Source organism: Sus scrofa, chromosome 8 (genome assembly GCF_000003025.6).
Source record: "Sus scrofa isolate TJ Tabasco breed Duroc chromosome 8, Sscrofa11.1, whole genome shotgun sequence".
NCBI classification, from domain to species: Eukaryota; Metazoa; Chordata; class Mammalia; order Artiodactyla; family Suidae; genus Sus; species Sus scrofa.
In genome coordinates, this window is record NC_010450.4 from 32,615,334 (window position 1) to 32,643,190 (window position 27,857).

The following is a 27,857-nucleotide window of genomic DNA, read 5'->3' on the forward strand; positions in this document are numbered from 1 at the left end:
TCTGAGTGCTTAGCTTGGGATCTAATTTATCTTTTCTAAAATTTACTTTATTCGGTTTTGATTGGATTGAAATATTTTCCCTATGTATAAAAAAAGAATGATTGATAAAATGTTATAGGAATAGTTATTTGAGTGGCCTTCATCCCTACACCACAACCCCAGGCTAATCATGAGAAAACTATCAGACAAACCCAAACTGAGGTACAGAGTACCGGACCAGTACTTCTCAGAGCTGTCAGAGTCATCAGAAACAAGGAAAGTCTGAGAAACAAGGAAAGTCCAGAAGAAGCTTAAGAGAAACGATGATTATAATATGGAATCCTGGGTGGATCTTGGAGCGGAAAAAGTACATCAGGGGAGAACTAATGAAACCTAAATAGAACATGAAGCATACTAATGTTTATTCATTAGCTGTGATAAATGGTACTCTCCACTGGTTAGTAATATAAAATACAGAGTATGAGTGATACTGGAATTCTCTGGACTATCTTTGCCATTTTCTGTAAATCTAAAAACTCTTTCAAAATAAAACATTTAACTTAAAAACTAGAGTGATTGAAGATTAACATAAAATAGAACATAAGGCAAGGATACTGCAAAATAGGCAAGGGAATACAGAAGTTACTAATAAATATTAACTGTCAGCCCACCATTGGATGTATGGGTGTCCATAAATGGCAGGATACCAGTGCATCAGTGGGCATATCAATCTAATAAACTTTTACAAATGATGAATTGGTTGTAAACACTGTGCTTTATAGCGTTTGAAAATTCCAAACCGTAAATCCACACATGAGGTTTCTGCTCACATATTTCATGATCCCCCGTTTCTAGAATCTGCACAAAGAAATATTTCATGTCCTTTAGGGAGGTTTAATAAAAAACAACAGGTGGGAAATGGGTTTTGCAGTAGCAAGAACGGCCATAACCATAAATATTAGTACCTCAGGATTCTACCAGCACAGGATTGTAAACACATTCATCACCCACCAGTACAGAAATTCCATCCTCAGATGTCATCTCAATTTCAGGCACAAAGATTAAATGCTTCCATTTAAATTCAAAACCCTGACTGGCTATGATGATCCTTTATTTTCATGGGGAACCATGGAGTGAGTTCACCAGTTTCCTCATCTATAAAATGGGGTTGATACATCTCATGTGGGATTAAATGAGATGATATGTTTAAAATGCCTCATAGGGGAGTTCCCGTTGTGCCTGGTGGTAACAAACCTGACTAGCATCCATGAAGTTTCGGGTTCAATCCCTGGCCTCGATCAGTGGGTTAAGGATCTGGAATTGCTGGGAGCTGTGGTGTAGGTTGCAGATGCGGCTCGGATCTGACATTGCTGTGGCTGTGGTGTAGGCTGACAGCTGCAGCTCTGATTTGACCCCTAGCCTGGGAACCTCCATATGGCCGTAGGTGCGGCCGTAAAAAAAAAAAAAAAAAAAAAAAAAAAAAATTGCCTCATAGGGTGGATGGTACATACTCTGCTTTCAACAAATTGTTGCTGTGCTTCTTATTTATCATATTCATGATTATCCTGATGGCCTTACAATTCCAGAACTCGGAGCTCTTTAGGGATTTATTTCTGAAACGCCATTGTTTTACAAACGAGGAAACTGAGACTCAGAGGACAGTGACTTGCCTGAGGTCCCGAGGCTTCTTTCTTCCAGAGCTGGGACTTGAACGCTCCTCCCTCCGGTCCCGCTGGGTCCTATGCCAGTTCCGGGTTTCCTGATAGCCTTGGATGCCAACTCCATAGCAGCAGCTGTCTCCAGTTTCTCGTGCAGCGTCGCCCTGGACAGCTGAACCTCCTGGGCCTTCTGTCCCCCTTCCTCAGTGGGGACAGACTGCCCAGCCTCCCTCCCTAATAGGTGTGGCAATCACGCTGTCTTCCAGTTAGTTCTCTTTCACTGCATCAGCATTTCGGCTGCTGCAGCCTGCTCGGGGCAGAGCTGGGTGTGCTGTGCTGAGGGCTGTTTCTGGAAAGGGGCTATGAGGGCTCTTGGGCTGTGTCGGGGCTGACTGGTGGGGCCCTGCGGCAGAGATGCCCCACCCCTGCAAGTGTGGGGATGCTGGAGTTTTATGTGGAATATGAGGCCATGGAGGGGTAAGTAAAATCCATTATGAAAAAAATGCGTGATGACGGGTATCTGAGAGTGAAGGAAGGAAGCTATTTAGATTTTATCACTTGGGGTTTTTTTAAAGTTTCTTTTTACACACTTATGGTATAGCTAAAATGATACCAGAATGACTTTCCTATGGAGGTTACCTTGTCCCCTGATATTTTTACCACCTGTTGCTTTTAATTAAGCTTTTTTTTTTTTTTTTTTTTTTTTGGTCTTTTTGTCTTTTCTAGGGCCGCACCCATGACATATGGAGGTTCCCAGGCTAGGGGTCTAATTGAAGCTACAGCTGCCAGTCTACACATCCAAGCCGCGTCTGCGACCTACACCACAGCGCACAGCAACGCTGGATCCTTAACCCACTAACCAGGGATTGAACCTGCAACATCGTGGTTCCTAGTCGGATTCGTTAACCACTGAGCCAGGACGGGAACTCCTAATTAAGCCCTTTTTTGAATGCTCTAAGGAAAGCCTTGTTTTTTCTTTGGGGCTGTGTCATGGAAGACACACTAGTCAAAAGAACGAGGATTTGTCTTTATTTGTGAATTAGAAGCAGCTCTGCTCCATCTTCAAGGTTTATTCCTCGACAGCACGTGGTGTTCTGGAGAAAATGTGCCAACTGACCTGTGTTGTTTCACCTGAGCCCACCCTCCCCCCCCACATTCTGCTCCTTTCCACACCCTCCTCTGCTTTCTAAAAATCTCCATTTCTTAAAATGAGGAGGAGAAGAGTCGAGGAGAAAATTGAGGGGCGGGGGCAGCAAGTCTGGGGGTCAAGGGCTGCGCGACCCAGGCTCGCCCACTCTGCTCCCTTCAAAGTCAATATTTACTGCAGGCTAGGGAAGGAATAGAAGTTATTTCTGGAGCACTCTTTAATAAAACCCTGTCAGAACTGTCCGATTGCTAAACGCTTCATGGCACCGGTCGTCTAGGGGAAGGAAATTTTCCTTGGTCGAATTTATGAGGCTGGGTCGCAAGCGAAGCTGCAACAGAGCCTGGCGAATCCCCATGGCAAAATGATTCATCTCCGTGGAGTCGGAAAATCTATTTTTATCACCTTTATTCAGCCAACTCCTCATTTTTATTCCCTCACAGTACGACTGCTATTTCCTTCATGGTGCTGAATAGACCAAAAGTCTCGGGAGTCTGAGGCTTCTCTTCGGGTTGGTCCCAGCGGGGCTGATTCAGCGCCTCTAGGAGAAGGGGATCGTTTGGCCCTGCAGGGGTGGGTGCTGAGCGAGGTGAAGGTCACATCACACAGAGGCTGCACCTTTTCCTTCAGGAATGCCGCTGGGGTGGGGTGAGGAGGGGAGAGGGGGCCACGTGCCACTCCCCTCACCTGCCTTTTGTGTCACGTGTACAGAGGGCGATTGGGTGACCCCTACTCTTCTCTCCTAGAAGCCCTTTCCAAGGGTGGGAAGAAGGGGCAAGAATCCAACACCCTCAGTGGGGTTTACCTTTTTCTTTTTTTAAAAATACATTTTACTGACATATAGTTGACTTAGAACGTTGTGTTTCAGGGGTACAGCAAAGCACATCACTTCTACACGAACATATATCCGTTCCTTTTCAGCTTCTGGACTGTTAACCAAGCCTTGGAAAAGTTGCCAATACACTCCATTTCCTAGTAGAGCAGAAATACCATTTTATTCATTTCCCTGTGTCCGCTTAGATCACTCCCTCTGCCACTCCAGGCTGCTGCACGGTCCCACTGACTCTTGCTAGACTTCCATGTAATGCTGGAAGATGGGTGATTGTTTTCAAGAAGAAGGTTTAGAAGACAGAAGAACAGGATTATATGAATGTGTATGACTGGGTCCCTTTGCTATACAGCAGAAATTGGCACAACATGGAAAATCAACTATACTTTAATAATAATAATAAGAAGAAGAAGAAGAAGAAAAGACAGAGATAAGGAAAAAGAGCCAATGCTTACTCAATTTCCTTTTCTAGAAGATTCTGCACCAGCAGATTCTTACTGTTTGGGAGATACGGCAAATAAGAACTAGAAAAGCAAAGGAATCTTGACTATTTATGAATAGTGTTCATGGCTGTCAAGGGTATTTTTTTGGCATCTGGCACATAGTAGGCATTCAATACATATTTTACTGACTAAATGGCCAGGAAACCATTCCTCATAGCCCTCAGTTAGCCTTTTTTTTTTTGGCATATGGATGTTCCCAAGCTTGGGGTCAAATCAGAGCTGCAGCCACTGACCTACACCACAGCAACACCAGAACCTTAACCTACGGAGTGATGCCAGGGATCGAACCCACATCTTCTTGGATACCATTCGGGTTTGTTTCCACTGAGCCACAGTGGGAAATCCCTCAGCCCTCTTAATAGCTGTCCTTCAGGAAGCAATGAAGTGTGTTCAGTAGGAGCTGGCATTCTGGAGTCCCACGGCCTAAATTCAATTCCTGGACTTGCCACTTCTTAGCTGTGTGCTTCTTGGGTGGTTGTTCTATCATTTGAGGCCTTGGTTTCCTTGTCTATAAAATGGGAATAGTATGGTAACTCCCTGATATGGTTTTCATGAGGAGCAAATTAGTTACTATGGGTAAAGGGCCTAGAAATTTCCCTAGAATGTGGTTCAAGATATGAAGAGAGGAAAAAGCATGAAGAGGTAGTGGAGGAGGATTGGTTATTGTAATGAATTTGGGAGCTTTTGAGATTTTGACCCTACCTTTTTGGCTCCTTCCCTTAACCCATGATTCCAATGATTTGCAAACCTTCGTTTGTTCAGTAGAGAAAACATTTTGAGAATAAAAAACTAAAATGGAATTTAGAGGAAAAAAAGATTATTTCCCATCTCTCAACAAATAATTATGGAACTCCTACTCTGTGCCAGGTACTCAATGAAATATTGGGTATTGAATGTTGAACCTAACAGTGGCAGTCTTTGCCTTAGTGGATGCTGCAGTCTGGACTCTGTTGGGCATGATGAATTTATTGACTCAATGAACCCAGCTGCTGTGTTTCTTTTTCTCTATTAAAATGGTATGTTGAGTAGACGTAAAAGAATGATGCTTTCCACTTAGCTCTGAGCAGTGAGTGGGGGTTAGGAAATAGAGAGAGAGTTGTGTGTGTATGGAGGGGCGCACAGAGCCCAGCTCTACGGTCACTTAAAGGTAGTGAGAGATATATGGCATGGGCATTGGATTGAAATTGGAGGGAGAGCCAAAGCAGAGATGTGCCTAATCAGCCTCTGAAACATAGAGGATTGCAGGTAAGCAGTAAAAGAATGATAGAGCCAGAGCAGGTACGATGATGGGAAGTAGGAGTCACAAGCGCTGAAGACCCAGCTTTGAGAGTGTAGAGTGAAGACAGCTGGATTTTGTCAAGGTCATCTTCTCTTTTCAGCCTCTGGAACTGCCATGGCAGGTGGGCTTCTGTGAGGTCTTTCTTAGAACCGGGAACTTCCCCTCTCTTGGAAACACAAGGATGTGTGTGAACAACTGGTCTCTATATGGTTTTGCTGGTCTGGTAGAATGTTGATATTTTAATTTGGTGAATCCTTTTCTTTTTTTTTTTTACTTTGGAGAAAGACAGCATCTGAAATCTGCCCCATATACTATTCACTCCCCTTGCCCTATCTGTTTTTGAGGGGCAGTGTTAACCTTAGATGCCTTAGAGCCCAGACTAAGTCAGTCATCAGTGTGAACTGTGGAATGGGATAATTAGTAACTTTTCCCTCTACTTTCATCCATGTGGCGGGGTTCATTCCTGGGGTCTCTGTTTTCTGGAAGCAGTCATTTCTTCCACAACAGCCGCCTGTGAAGAAACCGAGCTTACGAAATGACTGGGGCATGTTTCACATGGCTGAATTCAGATCCTTCTGTTTGATTCCCATGTAAGCTTTGGCAGTGATTTATACAAGCCTTTCTGTGGGTGGTGCCGGAGTATGACTTTGGTAAACAGCCCCCTGGCTGTTGTTGGCTGGGTCCCTGAAAATACCATAAAGGATACAACTTGAAAACTCCCTGAGGTTTCCCTGCGCTTCCTGGAGCTGCCCCAGCCATACTGTGGTGTGAGCAGCGGTTGGGAACTGGTCTGTGTTTGCTGGCTTCTACTTGGCTGCTCTGTGATGGAGTGAAGTTCTGACTGAGTTTCCTCTCCTCTAATTACACATCCTGGGATTATCACTCTAGTCCTAAATCTGCTGGAAAGAATCTCATTTCATCGTCCTCATTTCTATTTCAATTGTTCATTTCCAGCACAACTAACCAAGCTTCAAGTTCTCGATTTATTGATTTTATTCCGGTTGCTGCTGCTGCTGCTGCTACATTTTGCTTTTAGGAATAGAATGAGTTTAGTAAATTCTTGGATGCAAGTGAATATGGATATGTATGGATATATTCTATAGGTATAAATATATGTGTATATATATATATATATATATTTTTTTTTTTTCCTGAGAAGGTTCTAATGGTAGGAGGTTTTTACTCTCAAACTATTCAACCATGGTAGTTGGTTAAAACATTTAAATACGTGCATTAAGCAGTAAACGTTTGTATGAAAAAAAGTCCTAAGAGAAAAGTAGATTTAAGTAGACCTGTTTAAAAAAAAAAAAAAAAAGACACAGACAGAAAGAAAGAAAGAAAAAAGAGGCCTTCCCACTGTAACACAGTGGGTTAAGGATCTGGTTTGTCTCTGTGGTGTTGCCAGTTCAATCCCTGGCCCAGTGCAGTGGGTTAAGGATCCAGCATTGCTGCAACTGTGGCGTGGGTCATGGCTCTGGCTGAGATTCTATCTCTGGCCTGGGAACTTCCATGTTCCACGGGTATGCTAAAAAAAAGAAAAAAGAAAAGAAAGAAAAGTCTGATTGACCAGCAACTAAGCATCCCTTTGTTTCCCGATTTTCTCTGTGTGTGTGTGTGTGTCTCTCTCTCTCTCTCTTTTTTTTTTTTTGGCCCTTAAATCTCCCATACTACCTATTTCCTGACATTGACCTATCTTCCCTGTTGTTTCATTGCCATAGAACAAGATATTTATACTGTTTACTGACGTCTTGGTATTTCAGCTGCATCCAGAAATCCTCCGATCCAAGAACAATAGGATATAGCAGTTTACCTTCTGTTATACTGTGAGCAAACCTGATGTCAAGATTCTCTCAAAGTAGATGAGAATCTTTCATCCATGCAGTTATTAACAGTAAGAGAGAGAAACTTTCTAGAGTGTATTTATATGAATGAGCTTCAACACATTGAAAATAATGACTAAATAAATTATAAAATATTCCTCACACTATTGCTAAAGAATTAGTATGTTTTGATGATGGCAAAACCGAATACTGTACGTAATGGTCAAAGGATCAGTTGACTTTTAAGAAATAATTAACCGGCCTATCTTTTTTGGTCAATAACCTGCTGGTTCAAAGAAAGCTAATTCAAAAAGTTTGTGATCTGTGAGGGAGAGGGCAAGACATGGAACTGTGTCTAAGAGATTCAGGGATTCTTTCTAATTCAGCATGTCCTTCCCCAATGAGGGGTGCTTGCCTCTCAAACAACGGGGTGTCCTTCAAGGCACTGAATGTCTAACTCAGCTAAAGATAATGAGTTTTTACTATAAATATACATTTCATGTACTTTAATAGAAATATGTTAACCTATTTTTATAGGTTTAACTATAAAACAAAATAACATGAAATCAGTTTGAGTGTGGTATTAGGGACCTCTTTGCATTACTGCGTAGGTAGTAATTTTGCCTCTACAAGAACTCATATTTAAGAAGGTTGAATTTTTCAGGAAGTTTACTCAAGTAAGACAACAGGCTAGGTTTAATATCTATTCCCCAATTGAAAATTTCTTTCTTTTCTTTGCGCCTTGGGATCAAGGCTCGCATACTCTCCCGTGGATTGGAATGTATTCTTGTGGTCCTCCTTTGTCCTGTGTGAGCACAATTAATTGTATGCTATGTGAAGGAGCTCTGTCCCAATTCTCTTCTCCTCTCCAGGTCTCAGGTCTCCTGGCAGACCCCTGAACCCCAGAGAAGTGTTTCAAGCCAGGGTCCTGACGTCTTGGTCAGGTTTCTGATAAAAACGAAGGTGTGTCTGTGTCATAGTTTCACAGAGAGCATGCAGTGCATATTTATTTTGTGATGGGTTTTTATCACTTGGTAGAAAGATGTTACTGTATCTTAGGTGAATGTTCACTCCATCATTTCACAGAACCTAGTTGTTGTTTTTCTTTTGCGCGGGGGACAGATTTAGGGGGCATGTCGACAGGACTGCCGTGGAAATATTCTTTCTCTGGATGTTTACTTCTGCATTTTTATCTGAAATGCCCTCTTTTCACCCACGGACACACTTTCCCGCCACAAGCAACACGATGAACTCTTGGTGCTGCCCTTCTGACTCCCCATCATCAACCCTCCAGCCTCTTCAGCTCCAAACCTGTGATTATGCTGGATGCTTTCTGTTAGTCTTTGGCTTGCAGTGGACCAGCTGAAAGATAAACAGCTATTACATAAATCTACGACCCTTTTGAGAACAAATAGAGCTGTTGAAAGGGTTTAAGAACATGGCGACTCCTTGTGAGATCGTCAACATTCTTGAACCCTTTGACTGAATGTGAATTTTCTTCTCTGTGTGTGTGTGTATACTGAGCGTTTTAAAAAGGAACCTCAGTAGCAAGATATTTGAAGGCTTTTGTGATCTTAACCTTGCAGTGTTTTTCTTGGCAGGACTTGAAGAAAACTTAGCTGTCATCTGCTTTCTGCTCCTGATGAGGGGTGCGTCAGCACTGTCCCTGAGGGTGGCAGGGTGAAGCCCCCAAGGCGAGAGGAACTCAGGAGCTGCTAGGTGCCCGGGGCTCATCTGGTTATTACACTGCATTCACCTTGCTCCCCAAGGAAAGGTCTTTTTACATTTTCTCATGTGTCTCCATGGCTGTGGGGCTAAAAGTTGGCGTCTACCCTGGACCACACACATCTCTTGTCACCAGGTTTGATTCTGGATGCTAGATGAGCCCTTCTGCCATTAGGATGGGGATGCTTCGTTTATCGGTGGGGAGCCTCGTTTATCTGTGCTGGGGCAGCTGGGAAGGACCCTGCAAACTTTGCTGTCATGGGTTCAATTTTGTAGGACTCCCCAACTTGCAGAAGTTATCTCTGGGATCCTTGATCTAAACTCCAGGCACCAGGTAATGAACATGCAGTAATTTGAATTGGTCTCTCTTGCCTCTTCTGTCTCTCTTGCTTCTATCGTGATAACAACTGCTCTCAAGTGACAATGCCAAATGGGACTTCAGCATCAAAGGACAGGCTACATGACTCTTTTGTGTAACCTCAGAGGCACTGCCTGTCTAAGGGAGAAACTGATTTTGCTCATCATCTTGAATTGCAGCATGATGTGAATTGGAATGCTGAGACCGACTTAGAGATATTTTTAGCAGAGAGAAATATTTTGATGCATATCTCTCACCTGAAAATTTTCCCAGATTTGCTATTTCTAGCTTCTTAGCAGCTTCACAAAGGGGCATTGTATTTGTGTTGGAAGAGAAAAATATTTTTATTTCCTGCCCTTGACTTTTAGTGGAATTGATAAAAAAGCATCAAGGCCCTTTGAGTCCTGGGTCTCCCACCAAAAAGAAAAAAAAAAAAAAAAAAAAAAAAAAGAAAGAAAAGGAAAAAAAAAAGAGAAAGAAAATAAGAAAAAAAAAAAACAAACAAACCATTATGTAAGAACTAACTTGAGTGGTTTTTTCCTGTTTGTCAGTATGAGAGGAGAGTTGCTGTGGAAAGTGAGGGGCAAGCATCAGGAATGGAAAACAAAGAGTTTTGCTAAGAAAATTATAGCAAGAGAGATTGGGTAGCTACCATGTCATCTGGCTCTAAGCTTAACATTGACCTTGACTGATGGCTTTGACTTGCCGTCCCCAGCTTCCTTCAAAGTCTCCTTTATTCACCCCTATTCCTGAAAAGAAATTGTTGCAATTTGCGTTGAATGGTATTGAGGCTACAATGCATTTTATTAAATGGTTATTTAATCAATCAATGAGTGAGTGATAGCCTCTTATGCTTGACCAGAAAAATGTTAATTTAAAAATCACAGGTTTGACTTTTCAAAAAGTTAGGTAAACACAGAGTTTATGTATTTAAGCAGTCGGAAGACAAAATACTGCATTCAGTCAAGAATATCCATTTCATTTCATACTTATTTGGCATTTTAATTTTTCTGGCCATAATTTAGCTAGAAATTATGTTATGTTGGTTATATTTGCCAAGATGAAGTATTAACAATGGGCTGAATGCTTTACAAAAAAATAAGAAATGATTCCTACTTGGCTTACCTTTTTACTCATTCACCAAGATTTCCAGACTTTGTCAGTAGATTTCTGTGAAGACACTTGGTGATTCAGTGGTATCAATGCAAAGATGACTGCCCCTATGTGGAAGAGAAAGCAGTCCCCCGTCATCATTCTATTTTTTTTAGATAAAAAAAATCTCTGGGAGACCTTGTTTAGGTTGTTCTGTTACCCTTGCCTGACCATGGGATGAAATCAACGTGTCGATTTTTATTTCTCAACTTTCTTCATGCTTCCTCCCCTCCCCTAACACTTCACTCAGTTCCTTTCCTCATGAGTCTTTCAGGCACTTTCAGCATGCTCTTTCCATGCCCAATTTACTGTTCCACTTAGCATGGCATTCCAGGCAATGGACAGGTTGCTTCCCCTGGTGATGGATGAGGGCACTGAAAGAGTAGTGAGCTTTGGTATAATTGGAGCAAAAATCCCTCTCCTGGGGCAGCCCCCATTCTTCCTCTACTCATCAGTGTGTTCTCTTAGCCTCAGAGATGCCAAGGGTTTCCCCTCCCCCATCTGGAGGAATTCCTTAAGGTCTTCACCGTATTTATGCTTCCTTGTCGGCTTGGGTCTCTAATAGTGGAGGAGTCAAAGATTTGCAAATGGATTTTTTTTCTTCGTACTTTCTCCTTCCTATGATCCTTTTTAAATTTTTGGAGGTAATTGCCATATAACATTATGTTAGTTTCCAGTGTACAGCAAAACAACTCAATATTTGAGTAATTGCAAAATGATCACCAGATAAGACTAGGTGACATCCATCATAGTTACAATTTTTTTCTCGTGGTGAGAACTTTGAAGATCTCCTCTCTTAGCAAATTCCAAATACACCACACTGTGTTAACTGTATGTCACCATACTCTAAATTATGTCCCCATGACTTATTTTTCTTAGAGCTGGAAATTTGTACCTTTTGACCCCGTTCTCTCATTTCACCTCACCTTCCACCCCTTGCCTCTGGCAACCACCAAGCCTGTTTTTCTTCTTTTTTAAAATTAAATTTTATTGAAGTACAGTTGATTTACAATGTAGTGTCAACCCTATTCTTCTTCTTCTTCTTCTTTTTTTTTTCTCCTTGTCTTTTTTTCGGGGCTGCACCTGTGTCATATAGAGGTTCCCAGGCTAGGGGTCAAATTGGAGCTGTAGCCTTTGGCCACAGCCACAGCAACACCAGATCCAAGCTGCATCTGAGACCTACACCACAGCTCATGGCAATGCCGGATCCTTGACCCACTGAACGAGGCCAGGGATCAATCCCAAGTCCTCATGGACATTAATCAGGTTCGTTAACCACTGAGCCACGATGGGAATTCCAACCCTATTATTTTGGAAGATGTTATAGAGGCCCAGATTTGTCTCCTGGTTTGGCCACTTTCCAGCTAGGTGACCTTGGCCCACTTATTTAACCTTTTTTTTTATCATTATTTTTTTAATAGTTATTTCCCCAATACAATTTTTTTTCTACTGTACAGCATGGTGACCCAGTTACACATACATGTACACATTCTATTTTCATACATTATCCTGCTCCATCATAAGTGACTAGACATAGTTCCCAGTGCTACACAGCAGGATCTCATGGCTAATCCATTCCAAAGACAACAGTTTGTATCTATTAACCCCAAGCTCCCCAACCACCCTACTCCCCCCCACTCCCCCTTGGTCAACCACAAGTCTATTCTGCAAGTCCATGGTTTTCTTTTCTGTGGAAAGGTTCATTTGTGCCTTATATTAGATTCCAGATATAAGTGATATCATACGGTATTGGTCTTTTTCTTTCTGACTTACTTCATTCAGTATGACTGTAACCTTTTCTAAGCTTCAGCTTTCTCATCTGTAAAATGCAGATTAACTGTAGTACTGACCTCATAAGACGGTTACAAAGATTAAATGAGCTTCTGTAAGTGAAATTAGAATGTTTGCTTGGTGGGTGGTTCATGCTCAGAAAAAGATATTGACAGTAATGGTGCTGATACAAGTGCTAAAGTCACTCACATCCTTCCTGAAACATCTACTCTCTCATCTATAAGTTGGCATAATGATAGTACCTAATGCATTGATTTGTGAGGAATAAAATTTTATGGGTCCACTTGGTGTCTTGTCTGGCATCTTATAAGCTCTGAATGAATGAGATGGAGACTTCTGCAATGAGGTTGATATACTTCTGTTTATTTCTACTCTTTGAAGCTCATATTTTAAGCCGTAAACCCATCCATGGGGATCTGAAACTAAACTAACCAAGTCACTTTGAGCAAGCCCACTTGTTCTGTTTCTAATTCGTCATTGTAAAGCGACAGTGTTGAACTAAATGCTCTGAATTGTTTCTTCTTTTAAAGTATTTTAGCAATGATTGCGACATGACTCAACTCAATTTTGAAAATACCTGTTAAAGAGAAATTCATTCAACAGAACCTTTTTGCCCTCTACCACCAAATACCTTACTAAATTAATCTCTTTAGTCTCTTAGTAAATTGCCTTATTTGAAAATCCAGGCTGTTTTGTTTATGTGATTAATGACTTCATCAGCTAGCCCTATCCAAAAGTGTAACTTATCAGTCTGTAATTCCCCAAAGCCATTCTTATTTCTCATGGTTATACTTTTAATCTATAAACCCTTGGCCAGTTTCACCAAAAATTGCATCTTGATGCCTTACAGATAGAGCCCATATTGAGGAATAGTATTCAATTTTGTCCCTTTGCCAATGGCTGCTCTCACTTTCCTCTACCCCCTAAATCCTTATCCAGTTTTTTTTTCCATTTGGAGTATAGACATGAAAAACTGGTTTCCATTACAATCTCCTGATCCCTGAGGCAGGAAGACTAAATGTATCATGTGATTTCAGGTCAAGAACTTTGGACTGGTGGCAAAGACATGGTGGCAGTCCAGGCTCTGCCCCCAAAGCAGGGGGGCTTACTGTTGCTTTAGTCCTGGGTGTTCCCATCTGTCAGATGAAGGATAGGACAGAATTATTCCTAAGACTTTTCTGCCTGTGAAGATTTATGGTCCCTCTCCCTTCACATTTTGTCCCATACCGGGTTTTTTTATTTGTTTTTTTTTTGGCTTATTTCATTTCTATTTTATCTTGTTGTAGTTGAGGTATAATTAACACACAACATTATATTAGTATTAGTCTCAGGTGTACAACACAATGATTTGATATTTGTATATATTGCAAAATGATCAGCACAATAAGTCTAGTTAACATCCATCACCACACATAGTTATAGAACTTTTTTTTCTGGTAAGTTTTAATATCTACTCTCTTACAACTTTCAAATATGCCACGGAGTATTATTAGCTATAGTCACAATGTTGTACATGGCATTCCCATGACTTACTTTTTTTTATTACTAGAAGTTGAACCTTTTGACCCGCTCCACCCATTTTACCCACCCATCACCTCCTGCTTTTGCAACAAACAACCTGTTCTCTGTACCTGTGAGCTTTTTTAAAAAAATTCCACATATAAGTGAGATCATATGGTGTTTGTCTTTGTCTGACCTATTTCACTTAGCAGAAACACCTCAAGGTCCATCCATGTTGTCATAAAAAGCAAGATTCCACTCTTTTCATGGCTGAGTAATATTCCATGATGTACATATACTGCATTTGCTTTATCCATTCATCTGTTGATGGACACAGGTTATTTTCATACCTTGGGGTGCACATATCTTTTCAAGTTAATATTTCATTTTCTTTGGCTAAATACCCAAAAAGTCACATGGGAGTTCTAGTTTCATTTTTTTTTTTTTTTTGAGGCAGTGCCGTAGTGTTTTCCATAGTGGCTGCACCAGTTTACAATTCCACCAAAAATGCGCCAGAGTTTCCTTTTCTCCACATCCTCACCAACACTTGATATTTGTTGTCTTTTTGATGACAGCTAGTCTGGCAGGTATGAGGCGATAGCTCACTGTGGTTTAGATTTGCATTTCCCTGATGATTAGTGATGTCAAGCATCTTTTTCAGACTGTTCATCTTAACTACCACTTATTTAGTGTCTACAGTATGACAGGCATTAATAAATTAACATTAATTGAGTGATCATTTTATGCTAAGCTCTTTACATCTATTATTTGCTTCCATAGGAACCCAACAAGGTGGATACAACTAGTATCTTCCTTTTATAAGTGAGGAAGGTGAGGAGTTCCCGTTGTGGTGCAGCAGAAACGAATCTGACTAGGAACCATGAGGTTGCAGGTTCGATCCCTGGCCTCACTCAGCGGGTTAAGGATCAAGCCGTGAGCTGTGGTGTAGGTCGAAGACACAGCTCAGGATCTGGCGTTGCTGTGGCTGTGGTGTAGGCTGGCAGCAGCAGCTCCGATTGGACCCCTAGCCTGGGAATCTCCGTATGCCGCGGGTGTGGCCCTAAAAAGGACAAAAAAAAAGACAATGTAAGTGAGGAATCCGAGACACAGGGATGGTAGGTGTGCACTCAAGGTAAATGAAGGATCAAGCTGGAATTTGAATCCAGGAGTCTGCTGTCATACCCTTGCCCTTTATCATTTTATTATACAGTATTCCTAAGCACTTAATTTTTTCCCCTTTTCCTTCCTATGACAACACAAGGGAGGATAGAATTGTACCCTCATTTTGTGAACAAAGAAACTAAACACAAGGAGGTTAAACATTTGCCCAAAGTAACCTCGATAGTTAGACAAAGTAACCCAGCTAGTTAGCTAGCTAGCTAGATTGGGATTCAACCCCAAGCCTGGTTCTTAACCACCACATCCCATGGCCCAAGTGGATTTCTACTGCTCTCACAGGTGCCTTTGTGAATAGTGAGAAGCTAAGTTAAGATACATTTTTAAAAGAAGAACGTTTTTTTAAAGCGTTTAAGATGGAAGCTTTTAAGCACAGGAGAGACCAGATTTACTTAAAGAGTAAGATGCAAGTCACTTTGTAATCCATATGTTCATTTGCAAATTCAGTCTTTTTATTAAGATATGACCAAGTAACCTAGTTTCTAGCTGATGTGTCTGTATTCCAAAAAATGCTGTCTGATTTAATAATGCCTCACCATGTACCCACACTGCTAGAGATGGCGGGCCTCACCCCCAGCATTCTCGGTGCAGCTCTGATTCCTCACATCCCCAGTTCTTCGCTCTGCTGCTTAAACATCTATTTCCTCTTTATAGGAGGGTGAGACCCAAAATTTGATACAGAATCTAATTGATTAAATTTTTTGGCTAGGCGCATGGCATGCAGATCGAACCCTCACCACAGCAGTGACAATGCCAGATCCTTAACCTCCAGGCTACCAGGGAACTCTTCTAATTGATTCATTTTTATTGTATGTCTGACATGTAGTAGGAGCTCAATTAATGCCTGTTGACTGACTCAATAAGGAAAAATAATTAGATACCCTTATCTCAGTTTACTCTCCTCAGCATTAAAAAAAGTAAGTGTTTTAACTTTCTAAATGACCTGGAGTAAATGGCTCAAGGCTTTCTCATCCCACCATCTCTGGGTGCATCGGGTTGGAATCAATCACACACACTTGATCTGAAATTCTAACTAGGAGTTGACAGGAAGTGGGCTGGGACTGTTACTATGCTTTTTATTGTTTGTATAAATATTAAGTGCCATGGCAACAAAAAACCAGCAGCCAGATGAAGAACAGAAACATATGGAGAAGTGGAAGGCTATGTTGAAAAACAGGAGGATATTTGAAATAAATGCTTCATTTGACTTATCTTCATGAGTGTATTGCTTCATTTTGGCTTATCTTGATATGAGTGTATTGCTAACATGGTTCATTCTGTCCCTGAGGAAAAATAAAGATATCATTGGGGGAAAATAAAAGCTTTGTTTATGGACAATATCAGTATAACTAAAGAATAAATATCTTATTTAATTTCTATAATTGGGGCACAAACTTGACTCTGTCCTGGCAGCCGCAGTAAAAAAGAAAACATGATTAATTATTAAGGTTTTCACTGCCATGAAACAGAGTCATATTAATTTATTTTGAGGAAAAAGTCTAATCTTAACATCTAGTTTTAGAAGATGAAATTCCTTGTATACGTCTTTCTATAGGAGACTCTTTTATTTCAAACGCTCAGGGTGTTTCTTCTATCTTTCCACCTCCATGAGAGGAAATTGACACAGTTCAAGATGGGAAGCAAATATTTAAGTCATTGATAGGTTATTGTACAATTAGATAAGAATGTAAATGACCTTGGGGGGGGGGGTGTTGTCTTTTATCTCTCCAGCACTGTCTGCCAGGTTCATGAGTTCAGCTGAACTTGGACTCATGAGTATCTGTAAGAGCTTTACCTTACATTGCCAAGCTCATTAGAGACCATGCAAAACAGTGCTTGATCCTTGAATTTTCCTAAAGGAGACCCTTGGGACAAAGTAACCCTAGTAATATCTGCTTTTCTTCATGCAGAATCATGAAATTAAATGTTACTCTTATCAGACCAAAATGATCACTCCTGAGGCTCTTCCAGGGACAGTCTGTGTGGCCAGCGTTGGCCAGTAGAAGGACACAAATATGAGGTAAAATTGGAAGGCTCAAATGGAAGAGGGCTCGGCAGACTGTGGCCTGTCTGCCCAAACCAGCCTGCTGCCTTTTTATCAGGGCCTGCAAGCTGCAAATAGAATGTTTTTGTGTCTTTAAGTGGTTGCAAAAAGTTTAAAGAATAATGCTATTTTCTAACCCGTGAAAATTAAGTAAAATTCTAATTTCCGTGTCTGTAAATAAAGTGATACTGGAATACAGCCATGCTCGTTCGTTTATATAATATCTGTGAATGCATATGGCCCCCCCCCAAGCCTAAAATATGCATCTTTGGTAAAAAGTTTGCTGACTCCTGTTATGGTGGAGAAAGTGCCTTCCATGTGCTATGTGGAGAGTCTGAAAGAAGAGGTGTCCTTCTGGCCACGGTTCTCTCTGTGTGGTTCATCCCTTATATCCTTATGCAGCGACCTTTAAAACATGGCGTTGCAGCAGGATCCATCTGAGAGGAAGAATGTTCTGGAAAGCTGGAATCATGGGCGTAAGGCTGAATATATTTATAATTACCATCACCTTACTTTCCAAGTCTTTACCAACTTTTGTTCTCTTGGAATCAGTGCCTTTTCTTTGTTTCTTGCTTCTCATTCCCTTAGGCTGCTTTTCACTAATTCATAAAAGTAATAAACATGAATATTTTGGAGTTTTGTGCCATAAAATATTCAAATTACCGCACTCCTACTTCTCCTCAACCTGTTCTTTATTACCCCTGTTCCTTTTCTTAGGAGCTTAGAAAATAACTTTTCTAAATATTTCTCTAAATATTTTTCTAAATATGAGGTTAGATCTGTGTGCCTTTTAGACTGAGTTTCAACAATTTACCCTCTTGGACTGAGAGACTGGAGACCAGTTTTGCCATCTTCAATTCATTTTTGATTTAACATGTAATTATTGAACGCCTACTCTCTGCTGGATCCTGTTCTATTATCTGAATGGGTAAGGATGAAAAAACAAAATAGATGTGGTCCCTGACCTAAGTGAGTTCTCAAGCTCTTATACTATTAAGCCAGGGCAGGCCCAATCCAGGGGCCTGAGCCTGGTGAAACTGTGATGGGGTGGTTAGCTTTGCTGGGTTCCAAGCTTGAAGTCAGTAAAGCCCATTCTTTTGCTGGATGACTCTAATCCTTAGAAAGCTCTGAGTAGTTCCTTTGTTTGTTTGTTTTTGTATTTCTAGGGCCACACCTGTGGCATATGGAGGTTCCCAGGCTAGGGGTCGAATCAGAGCTGTAGTGGCTGGCCTACGCCGGAGACACAGCAACGCAGGATCTGAACCGCGTCTGCAACCTACACCACAGCTCATGGCAATGCTGGATCCTTAACCCACTGATGGAGGCCAGGGATCAAACCTGCATCCTCATGGATGCTAGTCAGATTTGTTTCTGCTGAGCCACGACAGGAACTCTTCTGAGTGTTTTTTTTGTTTTATTTTGTTTTGTTTTTCTTTAAGGGCTGCAACTGTGGCATGTGGAAGTTCCTAGGCTAGGGGTTGAATTGCAGCTGCAGCTGCTGTCCTATACCACAGCCACAGCAATACTGGATCCAAGTCATAGCTACAGTTTGTGGCCATGCCAGATCCTTAACTCACCGATCGAGGCCAGGAATTGAACTCGCATTGTCATAGATACGAGTCAGGTTCTTAATCTGCTGAGCCACAGTGGGAACTCCTAGAAAGCTCTGAGTTTCTAAGCCCCAATATTTTCTTCTTTAGGGCCACTAAGGATTTAAATCAACTCTTCTGTTCTCATCTTCCTAGGAAACAGACCTATTTTCTTCCTCTTACATAGGACAGACCTTCCACTGTTTCTCTCTGTATCAGTTGGCTGTTGTTGCAATGAAGCCATGTAACAACAAACAATCACAAAACCCCCCAGGGGGTGTAAAACAAGTGTTTGTGGCTCACATATCTGGGGTGGCCAGCTTGGTGGGTCAGCTGAGGTTGGTGGGGTCCTCTCGCAGGTGAGGGGGTGGCCCGGCTGCCAGCCGAGGTGATGGAGGTAATCCAGCGCTGCTCCCAAGTCTTTCTTGTTCCCGTTGGCGATGCGAGGCGTGTCCTCATGCTCTGCATTTCCTCCTCTTTCCTCTGAGACTTAGTTCCTGGACTACCCATCATGATGTCAGAATTTTTCTTAAAATATGCACCCGCACTGGACAGCTCTCTTCCAGGTATGGTTTGACCAGTTGAAAACACAGAGAGTTATTCTTTCTTATCCTCCAGATTCACTGCTTCTGTTAATTGTTAATTCGGGCTAAAATGGAATGAGCTTATGTAGCAGATGAGTCGCCCAGTTGGCCCTCATCTCAGGTCAGGCTTGAGAAAAACAAAACCTCTCAGACCTTTGTCCATATATGCTGCTGCCAAGTCTCATCCGTCCTGCTGGACAGTATCTTTAGTCCTGGACTGTGTCAGTTGGGTTTTGTTAAGGGTCTTGATGAAATATGTATTCAATTAACTAAGATGATTCATTCAGTGCATATTTCTCATGTGTCTCCGAGGTGCCAGGCGCTGTGCAGGGAACAAGATATTGCCATGGTCCTGCTCCTGTGGGATTTATGCTGTAAATACAGCAGCGTAGGGTAGAGGCTGAAGATTACATAGTCGGAATGAAAAGGCAGCATTAACTGTGTAGCATCTTTTTGCTAGGAAAGTGTCTCCCATCTATTCGAGAGCTCCTGTGGTTGATTAAAATTCCAGTCATTGCCATTTGAGTGATATTTTGGTGAGATGTTGACACATCGGCTTGAACAAGGCATGAATAGTTAGCGGATGTGGAGCTGATCACAAATTTCAAAAAGCAGGTTTCTGTTGAACATTGTGAACTTGATCGACATCACACTCTTGGTGATGTTGATTTAACAAGAGTTTCCTACTGTTTTCAGGGAAATTTCAAACATCGTTCCCTTGTGCCGCTTGATGGGCATAATGTGTGAAGCGTTTTAGGCAAGGGAACGTGCCGTGAATACATAAGCCTGTCTCCGAGGGGCTTTCTGTTGCTCACGCTGCCGGGTGTGCTGGGGCCAGTTAAATGCCTTCCAGTGGTTCTGGGCGCCCAGCTAGCCGGGTCCTCACTGTTGCCCCGACTCCAAAGCTGATCTGTAAGGGCTGTGAGGAAGCATTACTCTCCTTCAACCAACCCAGTATTCAGATGCAGAATGAATCTAAGCAAGGCTTTTCTTTCACTCATTCAACAAATATCAAGAAGCCACTAAGCCCGGAGAATGTGTCATAGGCAAAACAGACAAAAGCCCTGCCCTTGACGAGCTTATGTGCTACTTGGAAAACATAGTACTACTACTAAAAATAATAAATAAAAAAATTAGAGCATATGTTAGGTGATCATAAAATGTTGAGAGGTCTTGGAATAGAACATGATGAGAAAAAATATGTATGTATGTATGACTGGATCACTTTGCTGTAGAGCAGAAATTGGCACAACACGGTAAATCAACTATACTTTAATTTTAAAAAATTAAAAAATAAGTAAATAAATAAATTAAAATGTTGAGAGGAATGGCTATAAGTTGTCCTGTGAAATAGAGTGAGTGGATGGTCAGTATAGGGCTTCTTGACAAGGTGATGCTTGAGCAAAGATCTGGAAAAAGGAAGTTAGTGGTACAGTCGTTGGGAAAATATCATAATATGCAAAGGTAACAGCCAGTATTAAAATCCCTGGGTCTATTTTTATTATTTTTGTTTGTCTTTTTTTTTTTCAGGGCCACACCTTTGGCATATTGGGTTCCCAGGTTAGAGGTCTAATTGGAGCTACAGCTGCCGGCCTACACCACAGCCACAGCAACGCTGGATCCTTAACCCACTGATCGAGGCCAGGGATCGAACCTGCGTCCTTAGGGATGCTGGTCAGATTTGTTTCCACTGAGCCGTGATGGGAACTCCCCTGGGTCTGTTTTTAAAATCATTAACTCTGCTACCAGCTAGTCAAAAATATTAGCGAGCACTTTTTAAATAAAATTTATTGAAATATAGTTGACTTACACAGTAGTGTTCATTTCAGGTGTACAGCAAAGTAAATCAGTTATACATTTACATATATCCATTCCTTTTCAGATTCTTTTTCTGTATAGGTTATTACAGTATTGAGTCATTTCCCTGTTATATAGTAGGTCCTTGTTACTTGTCTATTTTATGTATAGTAGTGTGTACATATCAGTCCTAACCCCTAATTTATCCCACCCCCCATGTTTCCCCTTTGGTAAACATAAGTTGGTTTCAGAATTTTTGAGTCTGTTTCTGTTTTGTAAGTTCTATTGTATCATTTTTATTAGATTCCACATCTTAGTGATCTCATGTGATATTTGTCTTTTTATTTGTCTTTTGCATGTGTGTATCTGTTTTTTTTTTTGGGGGGGGCCGCACTCACGGAACATGGAGGTTCCCAGGCCTGGGGTGCAGTCGGAACTGTTGCTGCCAGCCTATACCAGAGCCACAGCAATGCCAGATCCAAGCCACATCTTCGACCTACACCACAGCTCACAGCAACACCAGATCCTTAACCCACTGAGTGAGGCCAGGGATCGAACCTGAAACCTCATGATTCCTAATTGGATTCACCTCCGCTGCACCATGACGGAAACTCTGCTATTTGTCTTTCTCTGACTTCCTTCATTTAGGATGATCATTTCTAGGTCCATCTACCTTGCAGCAAAAGGCATTATTTCATGCTTTTTATGACCGAGTAATATTCCATTGTATATATGTACCACTTCGTATTTATCCAGTCCTATGTTGATGGACATTTAGGTGGCTTCCATGTCTTAGCTGTTGTAAATAGTGCTGTAATGAACACTGGAGTGCGTTTATCTTTTCAAATTGTGGTTTTCTCCAGATATATGCCCAGGAGTGGGATTACTGGATCGTATGGTAGTCTATATTTAGTTTTTTAAGGAAGCTCCATACTGTTCTTCATAGTGATTGCACCAACGTACATTCCCACCAACAGTGTAAAAGGGTTCCCTTTTCTCCACACCCTCTCCAGCATTTATTATTTGTAGATTTTTTGATGATGGCTATTCTGACTGGGGTGATCTGATACCTCATTGTAGTTTTGATTTGCATTTCTCTAATAATTAGTGACATGAGCATCTTTTCATGAGCTTTTTTGGCCATCTGTCTGTCTTCTTTGGAGAAATGTCTATTTAGGTCTTCTGACCATTTTTTAAAATTACATAATGAATTTTATTACATTTATAGGTGTACAACAATTTATTTATAAATAACATTTATAGGTGTACAACAATCGTCACAACCAAATTTTAATCGAGTTTCTTGTTTTTTTTTTTGATATAAAGCTTTTGGAGATGTTTGTATGTTTTGGAGATGAATCTCTTGTTGGTCTTCACGAAGATTTTTCCCCCACTCTCTGGGTTGTCTTTTCATTTTGTTTATGGTTTCCTTTGCTGTGCAAAGCTTCTAAGTTTAATTAGGTTCTATTTGTTTATTTTTGTTTTTATTTTTATTACTCTAGGAGGCAGGTCACAAAAACCACTACTGTGATTTATGTCAAAGAGTGTTCTGCCTACGTTCTCCTCTAGGAGTTTTATAGTATCTGGTCTAACATTTAGATCTTTAATCCATTTTGCATTTATTTTTGTGTAAAATATCAGCTGAAATGGGATTTGAATGCCTATGCCTTTGAATTCTATCTCCCAAATTCTGAGTGCTTTCCCCCTTGTCTTGCAGTTTCCCTCGTGTATGTGACCTTGGTGGGAATAGACTGGGGAATTACCCATTGGGTCAGGCAGTTGAGGGAGTGACCTTGAATCTAAGACATCAGGTTTCTAAGAGATAAAATTACATCACTCACATACTGCAAGGTCTGCCGTAGGAGCCACTTTTTCCAGGAAACCGTCCCTAAATAAGGCAAAGTATTCTGTTTGATCATCCAGTTAGGTTAATAGAACTCTTTGAATAACCTGTTTACTCTAAAGGTAGCCTTCCTGCATGAAATTCTGTTTATCTTGACTATCATTAGTGACTGCTGTTGGCATCTATCTCTGACTAGTGATGGCTTGACAGTCTTGACCCATAATAAACACAACTTGCTTGTGCTCTACTATTGCGAAGTGTATCCTCATGGGGGCTGTTGTAAAGGGGTTCTTATTTTTTCCATAGCAACAGTATGAGGATGGAAGAGTTGCCTGCATGTCTAAGGACTAGGCATCGAGTAGTCACCATGACCAACAATGCCCTAAAAGCAAAGATGACTGTAAAATTTTGTTCCAAGCCTATAAAAAAAGGGTTATACATAGGAGCTGCATGTACTGTTGAGGATACATTAAGAAAAATACAGCTCCACTCTCCATACATTTAAAATTTATAAGCATCTAGGTGACATGATTTGGAAACCTCAGGTCTCTTTTTAAAAAGATATCCAAGGACGTTTAAACTGATGCCTTTTCTTTCAATAAGGAGCCCTAAATCAAGCCAAGTACATCATATTTTAAAAAATTATAGCTGTCGTGTGTGTATGTGTGTATAATTAAAATAATAGTCTGAATCCTTAATAAGGTGTGACCAGCTGGGCAGAACCTGTAAAATTTTAGTCACCAAGGTGCTAAAACATCACTGGAAATTTAAAGTGTTGAGGAAAACTTGATTTAGTGGAATTCTCTCCAGGAACTTCATGCTTGGAGAGGATCCTTGGATATGCCCCATTGAGTGGGGATAGTGTGGCAAATTGAAACCCCAGGGAGGTTCTGAACTCTACGCCAATGCAGGTGAGTCCATCCATGGGAAGCTAAAAATGGGGGCTTCAATTGTGGGCTTAAGATCTGAACAGAAGGAGTTCCCATCGTGGCTCAGTGGTTAACGAATCCAATTAGGAACCATGAGGTTTCAGGTTCCATCCCTGGCCTTGCTCAGTGGGTTAAGGATCCGGCGTTGCCACGATCTGTGGTGTAGGTCACAGATGTGGCTTGGATCTGGCATTGCTGTGGCTCTGGCGTAGGCCGGTGGCTACAGCTCTGATTAGACCCCTAGCCTGGGAACCTCCATATGCCGTGGGAGCGGCTCAAGGAAAAAAAAAAAAAAAAGATCTGAATAGAAGTACTGAAGAGCTGAAGTTGGCACCAATATATTCCCTTTTTCCTTGTGCTGAACTTGACCTCTCTTTAAAATTGATATTCAACAGATAGGTTTTAAAGTGGCAGATTCTTGGGTGTTCCCATTGTGGCTCAGTCCTAACGAACCCAACTAGTATCCATGACGACTTGGGTTCGATCCCTGGCTCCACTGAGTGGGTTAAGAATCCGGTGTTGCCATGAGCTGTGGTGTAGGTCGCAGACACAGCTTGGATCTCGTGTTGCTGTGGCTATGGGGTAGGCCGGCAGCTGCAGCTCTGATTCAGCCCCTAGCCTGGAAACTTCCATATGCCATGGGTGCAGCCCTAAAAAGACAATACATACATACATACATACATACATACATACATACATACATACATACATACAGTTGTAGATTCTTACCTAACCTAACTGTGGTGCCCATCTATGCCAGCCTGGTGGTTTGAGTTCCTTAAGGACACACTCATAAGGACATGGCCGTCATGTTTATTTAAGGTTTCAAGAACAGCTGCCACCTACAGGTGGACCAAATAAAAGCTGGGTGTGCATAAAGGATACTCTTTGACGCTTTGGTGACAACTCTTACACCATGTCACTCTTCTTTAAAAAGTCATAAAAAATGAATACTGATATTTAGTAAATAAAAGAACTTCAAAACGCACCTCTCAGAGTTGTAAAGGTTGGAATGAGACAGCATCGTCCTGCTCTCTGTTGTGGGAATTCCCTAAAGAAAGGGGAGCAGGGGCTAGGAAGGTACCAGTTGAGCCACTGGCTTAGTAAATGGCTTGAAATAAATTAGGCAGTGATTTCTGATTATGCTTCTTCCCAGTTCATATTCTTGTATTGGTTCCATTCCCAAGCAAGATATAGGCCATAGTCTTCTCCATGGTCTTGTCCCAAACCATCACCTGCTCCCTCATTCCTGCTTCCCCCACCATCCAGAGAAGAGGCAAACCTGAAGTCCTCGCTGGAGGTTCAGCTCACATCGCCTCTGAAGCCCCCTGCTAGGTGCCTCCCACTGGTTGCCTGCATCCCTTATCCCAGTTCTCTGCAAGAGCATCAACTATGTTTTATGTAGGAAAGACGTGTTTGTATGGAATTGAAGGACCATTTTCTGTTTGTCCCTTCACTGTGTGGTATAATTCTTTTTTTTTTTTTTTTTTTTTTTTGTCTTTTTGCCTTTTCTAGGGCTGCTCCCGCAGCATATGGAGGTTCCCAGGCTAGGGGTCTAATTGGAGCTGCAGCCGCCGGCTTACGCCAGAGCCACAGCAACATGGGATCCGAGCCGAGTCTGCAACCTACACCACAGCTCACGGCAACGCTGGATCCTTAACCCACTGAGCAAGGCGAGGGATCGAACCCGCAATCTCATGGTTCCTAGTTGGATTCGTGAACCACTGCTCCACGACAGAAACTCCTACACTGTGTGGTATACTTCTAACTTGTAAATAATTGAATTAATAATGCTGTAAAAAGGCAGCTTCCTGTGTGTAATCTCAATGCAAGCAGCATTCCTTTCTTTATTAGCATTACTAGATTTTTGAACGTTAACACTCATTTCAACAAACATGTCTTCACCATCTAGAAGCGGATGAACATTGATTTACCAATGCCGAAATGTAGGTTTGTTAAATGCACGTAGATTTGTTGGTTGGTGGGTTGGTCGATTTTTGTATTACTCCCCCAAAGCATTGTTTCTGTAGCTGAAGAAAGGTAAATCTTTTGTCTAGTTTGGCAGGTGAGTTCTTCAGGGCAGAGGAAAGGTTATGTGGTATATGCTGGAAGGCAGGATTTTTAAAATTTGTCCTGAATACAGTCCTCTAAGAATAGTAGGTTTTTAAATAAAATACTCTTGCTGCTGTTGCCACTAAAACATAATGGAAATAAATCATAAGTCCAGCTTCTTACAGAAGTCCTCTTGCAGAAGCACCTTCAGTTTCCTTCCTCTCCATCTCAGTTGTTCTTTGGAGCCTGTCTCCTGTCTTTCATCCCCCAATCCTGTCTTGATCTTACTTTCTTCTAGAATCTTCTTGGACCAGATCCCACTTTTGTAGCCCATCCTTTTTACGTGTTCCATCCCTCACCTCACCACCAGTTTCTTCCCTTCGGTCTGCAAACCTACTCAGCTCTTTCTTGCTCTTTTTTCTTTTTTTGATAGTTCTGTATCTTTATTGCAGTGGTAGTTACATGAATCTACCACGTGATAAATAACAGAACTGTAAGCATATATGGCACCAATATAAATTCCCTAGGTTTTTTAAATTATAGTTGATTTATAGTGTTGTGATAATTTCTGCTGTGCAGCATAGTGACCCAGTCAAAAAAAAATGTATATATATATATATATATATATATATATACGCCCACACACACATTCTTTTTCTCGTACTATCTTCCATCATGTTCTAAGCCAGGAGATTGGATATAGCTCCCTGTGCGGTACAGTAGGACCTCATTGCACATCCATTCTATCTTCTTGTTCTGAATGCCTCCTTTCCTGCACCTGCCATCCATCCTCTCCATCCTCTTCTTCAGGATGTTCTATATTCACCTCATCCATTCCCTCAACATCTCCTCACATCCTCACCTTTTACTGACTCCCACCTCTAACCTGGGTTTTATACCTATTCTCTGAGTCACCAGCCACCTTCCACGTGATCAACGCCGTGGATCAGTCCCTGCTTGAAATCACCTTTCCTCTGCACATAATGACACTATAGTTCCTAGTTCTCCCTTGTGTCCTTTGTGTGGTCTCTGACCCAGCCCAGTGCAGGCATTTCCTCAGCTCTGTCCTTGGTCCCTTTTGCATCCCTCTCTACCTTATTTCCCTTGATAATCCTGCTTACTGCCCTCATTTCAACTACTGACTATGTGCTGAGAACCCAGGTCCCTATGCCTGGGACTCCCAACCTCTCTCTAGGGCTTTGTCCCTTTTTTTTTTTTTTTTTTTTTTTCCTGTGTTCCTGACAATTCCTCAATGTTCATTCCATTAAAAAAAAAAAAAAAAAAAAAAAAAAAAAAAAACCAAACAACTGATCTCTATATTAGCCTACCTTATTTCCCTTAGTAACCAATTTCCCTTAATGATAACACCCGCGCCTCGTCCATCGTGCTGGAAGGCATTGCCAGGACTCGCCCCTACCTCCAGCCATTCCAAAGTCCTGTACATTCCACCCAAGTCCTCTCCCTCGCATCCATCATCTCTTTCTTTCTATTCCTTCTGGCCTTTGTCAAAGCTCCTGTCACACAGTGGGGATTATGTTACTCTCTCGCCCCTTCAGAACAACATTGAAAGACTTCACATTCCTCAGATTCCTTTACACGGCTTTCAAGACCACACGGCTCTGACTATAATTTATCTCGTATAATTATGAGGGCACAAGGGAAAGCAAAAGCCTGTTAAGGATAAAGGCCAGGCTTCTGAGGCTCCTAGGCGAGAACAAATACCTCCATCCTCCCCTCCCTCACCCCACGCTTCATCCTCATGTGTCCCCCTCTCCACTGTCTTTCTGGGGTTGGGTACAAAACTATTCTGGCTTTTTATCCACCCCGGGATATTTCAGATCCATGGGAAGACCCAGGGGTTAAGTTGAATCTGAAGACGTTGCCAGGCGCTTCCTGACCCCCGTATTGCTTAATCCAGCGAATCTAAGGCAAACTAGAAAGAAATGGCACTGTCTTAATACGGATATAAGTCCTTTGTAAGTTATTCTCCCTTCCTGGTTTTCTCTCTCTGGTGGAGAAATACTGTGCTGAAATCCACTCTTGGCTGTATTTTCTTTTTTCAGCCCTGCATGGATTTTTCTGCAGGGGTTAGAATGTCTAGATTC

At 41.6% G+C, this 27,857-nt stretch overlaps 1 protein-coding gene and 1 long non-coding RNA gene across 2 annotated transcripts in view; both read left to right on the forward strand.

The window, feature by feature from the left end:
* LIMCH1 (LIM and calponin homology domains 1) overlaps positions 1 to 27,857 on the forward strand; it is a 359,519-nt gene that overhangs the window by 182,299 nt on the left and 149,363 nt on the right.
* On the forward strand, positions 1,431 to 9,749 carry LOC110262081. The gene is made up of 2 exons (XR_002346618.1): positions 1,431 to 2,114; positions 3,703 to 9,749. It is a non-coding gene; the product is annotated as an uncharacterized LOC110262081 (long non-coding RNA).